Consider the following 6,656-nt stretch of genomic DNA (forward strand, 5'->3'; position numbering starts at 1 on the left):
GCACGGCTGCCTGGCAGGGGGCCGCAGCCGCAGCCTCTGTGGGAGGCTTTGCAGCTTCCAGCCAGGACAGGACACAGCTGGGAGGGGCCGAGAGGCACAAATCAGCCTCCTGAGGCCAAAACGCAGCCGCGTGGCGGTCAGGGGCTCGCGGTGTCGTGAAATAATGCTGAGATGACACAGCAGCCACCGCATGGGTCTGCCGGGGGGGCTGGGCGCCGGCTGGGGGGGCGGGCTTGGGGGGTGCTGCGGGAGCTGGGGGCGCCGGGGGCGGGAGCAGCTCGCAAGCAGCAGGGCCTGCACCGGCCTTCTTAGTGACCTGTCCTCCCCGGCATTGACCGCGCTGCAGTGAGCTGATCCACCGCCCAGCAAAAACACGAAACGAGGCGAATAAAGCCGCAGCGGGGCCAGCAAGCCTCGGGGCCAGCGGCGGGGGCCAGGGGCGGGGGCCAGGGGCTCCCCGCCAAGGCGAGGGGCCGCTCGGGGCCACACATGGGCCGCTTTCCCGGACGGACCCCGCGGCCGCTGCAGACGCGCTCAGGCCTTACGCAGACGCCGCTCCCGACACCTTCCCAGCACCCCTGTGCTGGGAGATACGCGCTGCTGACTCGGGAAGCAAACTCCGGGGTATTCTCTCCGATGCCGCAAAGAAACACACCCTTGACCGCGGCAGATATGCAAATTTGAGTCTCGAGCACCCTCAGGAACCGGGCGGAAGCGAGGATGTGTCCTCATTAAGGGACGTGTCTGCCGGCCGCCTCCCGGAGCCGTCTCCAGACGCGGCTGGCGCAGGCCCCGACGGCCGCTATTGTCGGGGAGAGGGCTTTCAGATAAAGGTGGCCCTGTCAGAGCTCCTGAATGGCTCAGAGCTAATTGCTGACCCCAGCAGGCCCAATTAGCTGTTACACGCCCGCGCGGCGGCCCCGGGACCCAGCCTCTCTCAGCGCCTGCGAAGCCCCGCGTCGGCCCGCCCAGCTTTGTAGCCGCTGAACGGATCAAAGGGCCGCTGGGAAGGATGGACGCCCGGGCCACGGCCGACACGGCGCCCGCGGTCTGCACCCGCACCAGGGAGCGCCGGCGGCTGGCGGGTCGGCGCGGCGCGGCCGTGTCCCACGCAGGCCTGGAAGGAGGCTGGATGCGCTCTCTCTTTCGATGGCAGAATAAGCGCCCCAGTGGCCGCACCGACAGCCAGCGCTGGCCGCGGCCTGCGGGGCCAGTGCCAGCCCGGTCTCCGCCTGCGGGTGGCCAGGGCACCTCGAGCTGTACAGCGAGGCTGGGCACGCGGCTCCCCCTGCCCTCGCCGGGCGAGACCCCAAGGGCTGCGCAAAGGGCTGAGCGGCCGCTCCCCTGCGCACTGCCGGGGAGGCCCCGCGGGCCTGGGCCGCCGCCTCGGGAAGTCCGCGGCCGCGCAGGGGCCGCCCCATTCTGGAAAGCTCCGGCCAGCTAGCAGTTTGCCAAGTCCGCACAGAAACGCCTCACATTCTGGGGCTCCTGCAGTGTCAGATGACGCTCGGTCTCCGGGGTTGATCCAGGTTCCAAGCCGCTGTGCACGCGCAGAACCGCCCGTCGCCCTCCCCGCGAGTCAGTGTCCGCCAGGCTCAGCAGCCTTATGTCAGCATCTTGGGAAAAACGGATGAAACTTTGTTAAGCGTCATCGTCGTCATTAAACTTCTGCCATGTTTGTGAAAATCCTAAGTGTTTTCATTTATCATTTATCTACGAGGTTGATGATTTGTAACTGATTGCAGGGCTGATATACATAGCACAAGTATTTCTGCTTCACAACTAAGTATTCCAAGTTGTTTCATTCGATGTTGTATTTCTTTAGTACGTACAATGTGTTATTTTTATATTTTTATCGAGTCAGATATATCAGTTTTCCTCTTCGTTCCATTGCTTTTAGGCTTTGAAGGGCCTTTTAAGATCTCTGAGAGGTCAGATGATATTTAATCAAACAACACATTCCTGCACGACCAGCAGTTCAAAGAAGTAATCCGAAGAGAAATATAAGACATCTTAAAGCAAACCAAAAAACGGGATGCCTGTATATTAACCCCTTTGGGATGCAGCAAAGCTCTAAGAGGACTTTTTACAGTAATAAACACCCACACTAAGGAAAAAGAGTTCTCAGATAACACATAACAAGAAATCGAAACTTATACCACAAAGTACTCGAAAAAACAACAGACCCCAAAGTTAGAAGAAGGAAAATAATAATAAAGATTAGTGTAGAAATGTATAGAGATCTGTAAAACAATAGACAAGATCAATGAAACTAAGAGCTCCTTACTTGAAAAGCTTTGTGAAATTGGCACACTTCTGGCTAGACTATGAAAGAAAACAGAAGACTTGGTAAATAAATAAAAACAGGAAGAATGAATTGTGCGTATATAAGACCTGCGAACGATCAGGAGAACACTGTGGGGTCCTGCCCGAAGAACAGGACCATTTAGGAGACAGAGAGGTATTGCTAGAAATAGACAGTCTGCCGAGACTGAATGAACCGTGAAAAGAGAGTATCCGAACAACGGTGAGGAAGGAGAGTGAATCAGGAACCAGAAATCTCACCATGTAAATCGCGCAGGGCCAGATGGCTTCACACAACTGATCGACTGATGAATTCTACCAAATGCTTAAAGAAGTTTCCAAATATTTGAACAGGAGGGAGCACTCATGAAATCACTGTATGAATTCAGTATTATCCTGATATCAGAGTCGAAAAAAGGAGCTACAAGAAAACGATAGGCTATTATTATCTCTAATGAATACACAGGTGATACTGTCAGTAAATGCTCTCAACCTGAATTCAACAGCACATTGAAAGGAACATTCATCACGCTCTGATAAAATTTATTTCTAGGATACAAGGATGGTTCAATATGTACAAATCAGTAAATATGACATACTACATTAATAGGATGGTGAACATCGTATCATCACCTCAATAAATGCAGGAATAGCATTTGAAAACTATAGCACCATTTCAAGATAAGAACTGTCAACAAATCAGTTAAAGGTGTTACCTGCTTTAATATGAAAGGGTCCCAAAAGGTAGGCCCACATGCAGCATCATGGGGATGTTAAAAAGCCAAACATTCTCCTCCTAAGGCCAGGAACCAGGCAAAGAGGACCACTCTCACTGTTTGTACACAGCATTGATATACCTAGCCAGAGCAACCAGATAAGAAATAAACAAATAAAAGGAATCCAGATTGGAAGAAGCAAGGATGGTATAATCTTATATAAGAAACAAACAAACAAACAAAAAACTCCACCAACAAAAACCCTATTAAGACTAATTTATAACTTCAAAATATTATAGGCTACAAAACTCATATACAGAAATCAATTGTGTCTTTGTACACTTAACACAAACTATTTGAAAAAGAAATAAACAATTCCATTTACCTAGCTTTGAAGACAACAAATGACCTAGAAAAAAAAATTATCCAAGAAGGTAAAATATCTGTATGCTAAAAACTTTAAGATTTTAATGAAAGAAATCAAAGAAAACCCAAATTTCACGTTCATGAATTGGAAGAAATAATTTATTAAAATGCCCATACTGGCCCTCCCTGGTGGCGCAGCGGGTTAAAGCACTGCATTGAAAAGCTCATAGCACAGCATGAGTTCAATTCCCGCCTGCCCCGGAGGTGACCACATGGTGCGGCAGACCTCTCCTGACCCGCCCGCTGCTCCCCTCAGCAGTGTACTTCGTCCATCTGCCTGTTCTGTTCCCCACTCTGTCTCTGGTGAAGCCTCTCGCCACCCCTAAGCCTCTGGCCTGTACCCCAGTTCTGTATGTACAAATAAATAAATCTTTAAAAAAAAATGCCCATACTACACAAAGCTATCTGTATGTGCAATGTAATGGCTATCAAAATGCCAATAATATTTTGTAAAAATTTTAAATCCTAAATTATGGATGGAATCACAGAATAGCCTAATAGCTAAAACAATCCTGTGAGAAGAATAAACCTAGGGCCTGCCTTTACATTTTTGGTTTCAAAGTATATTACAAAGCTATAGTAATCAAAACAGCATGGTGCTGCCATAGAATGGAGACATGGCTCAGGGGACCAGAATCAATAGCCCAGAAATAAAGCTGGCATGTATATCCAATTACTATTTGACAAGAGGGAGTAGAATACACTATTTATCAGGATAACTCCTTCAAGAAAGAGTGGGGAAACTGTATGCACAAGCTGAATGCAAATGAAATTGCATTCCTGTCTAATATCAGTCACAAAATTCAACTCAAAGTAGATTAAAGACTTAAACATAGGATCACAAATAATAAAACTAGAAGAAAAATAACAGAAAAGCTACTTGACATTGACGATTTTGGGGATACGACACTGCAAACACAAGCAACAAAGGCAAACATGGCAGGACCACATCAAAATAAGAAGCTTCCACACAGCAGGGGGAAATGAACAAGTCGAAAGGTAACTGATGAAATAGAAGGAAATACAAATCATGCATTTGATGAGGGGCTCATATTAATACATACATATGTGTGCATACATACACAGGTCAGGAGCTAAGACATCTCAATAGCAAAAAAAAAAAGGTAAAGTAGTAATCCGATTTAAAAGTGGGCAGATGGGCAGAGAGAAGTGAGTGTTTACTGACAAGATGTACAAATGGCCAACAGGTAGGTGGCAACGTGCCTGACACTGTTGGTCAGCAGGGAAATGCAAACCAAAGCACAGTGGGGTGTCCCCCTGCCGCACCCCTCCACCCTATGAGAACAGCTAGTGTAAGAGAGCCAGGAGACCACTGCTGGGGGTGATGTGAAGAGTCGTGCGTTGTGGTGGAGATGAAATCCGGTGCACGGTGTAGCCGTGCTGGAAGCGGGATGAAGCACCTCAGATTAGAAACACAAGTTTCTGGCTATTGGCAACCCAACCGCTAGATCTCTCTCCGGGGGGAAGAGAGCTGTCAGTGCACAGGAAGCTTGGCCCCGCTTCACAGCATTACTCGCGGTGAGCGGGAGGGTGGGCGTGTGCGGGGTGCATGGGGTCACAGGGGCCCGCCACCCCCAACGGCATCAGACTCGGGGCTCGAGCTCTGTGGAATGAGTCCGACAGAGGAGAACGAGAGCTGGCTGATCTCACCCACAAACTAACTGGAAATTTGAGTAATTATGGGAGTCAATGATAGACAAATCACCCTAATAAGACAATATTTTATTGCCCTTAATAAAGCGAATTAGGCGCTAGCATTGTTTCCTTCCGCCTTTATTAATCTTAGCTGGTTTCTAAATCTTATCGCTCTCTTTCAACCTTCCCTTTCTTTTTAACAATACAGGTAATAATTTTCAATTAAAAAGAGGGGAAAGTGCAATCAATTTTAAGCATATTTAATTATCTTGATCTCCAAGTATGCTTAATTTATGTTAATGCTCATTACAAGTCCTTTCCATGGGTTTTTATGATCATAGTTACTGCGTGTTTTTTTTTAAGAATATTTCACTGAGGATGGTAGCGCCCCTGGTCTGGCGGTTGAATTACAGAATTACCGTCTCTAATTCCTGCGAGCCTTTATGAAACTGCTCACCTGTTCTTTAAGTTTCTATCGCTTTTTGTTGTCATTTTTCTTGCAGGAGAGAAAACAGATGCTTATTCTTTCTGACAAGTTTGATTTTTCCTCTCTGGACTTTTAGTTTGAAAATGAAAACACCAGACAGAGTGTAACTGTAGGTAGCCACACGTTATTGGGTTATTGAGCGAAAACAGCAAGTTCTCTCAGTTTTCGTTCGAGGCCTTTTCTGAGCAGGAATTTTTCTCCCGTGGGCTTGCTCGTCTATATCCTTCCTCTTTCATCCCACACACGCCTCCCATGTGTGTACCACAAGATACATTGATTTTCAACTTTTACCCATTCTTCAATATTTCCGTAAGACTTTCGCTTTTCTACTGTTTCCGTCTTTGCTGCCAGGCGCCGCCACTTGTCTCTGGGGACACCCAGCACGACCTGTGCGTGGCCGGCACCTTTTTCACGTCTCTGCACCTCAGCTTATTTGGACTGACCCCTCGGAGTGGACGCTTGGTGACAGTGGTGGCTTCATGTGCATTTTGCTCTCCGCTGCCCCCTCCCCCGACAGGACCGGTCACGTCCGGCACCGAGACGGCGCCTGAGGCCCTGAGCCTGCAGCGGCGACGTGCTCGGTCCCGGAGAGCGGGACCCTGCGGCCTCGGCTTCCCGGGGGCTCCTCCGTCCATCAGCACCCCGCCCGCCCCCCCGCAGGGACCTGCCTCCACTTCCAGTCCACGCGACCGTTGCACAGGCTTCCGCGGAGCCCCACAGCGCAGCCCCCAGGGGAGTCCGGCGCTCAGCCTCCGTCCCCAGAGGCCGACCCGGCCGTGCACATGCACAGCGGGTGCTGCCCTGGCAGGGCGCCCCGGGGTGACCGCTCACCCCCGCGGCGACGCCCCGTCTGGGCTCGTGTGAGTCACATCCCGGAGACCCCAGCTCCTGGGCCGCGCAGTCCAGTAAACTGAACCCCTGGGCGGCTGCCCATGAGATCTACAAGAAACTGCTGAGTTGCTCTCGAGAGTGGCGGGAACATTCCAGCAGCAACTGGGACGGGCCGGCTGCCTCACGGAAGAGGCCGCAGGAGAGGTGCGAGAGCCCGGCGGCCGCGGGCGGCCCTC

This window comes from Condylura cristata, unplaced genomic scaffold (assembly GCF_000260355.1).
Source record: "Condylura cristata isolate star-nosed mole 26May11 unplaced genomic scaffold, ConCri1.0 scaffold00016, whole genome shotgun sequence".
Classification (NCBI taxonomy): domain Eukaryota; kingdom Metazoa; phylum Chordata; class Mammalia; order Eulipotyphla; family Talpidae; genus Condylura; species Condylura cristata.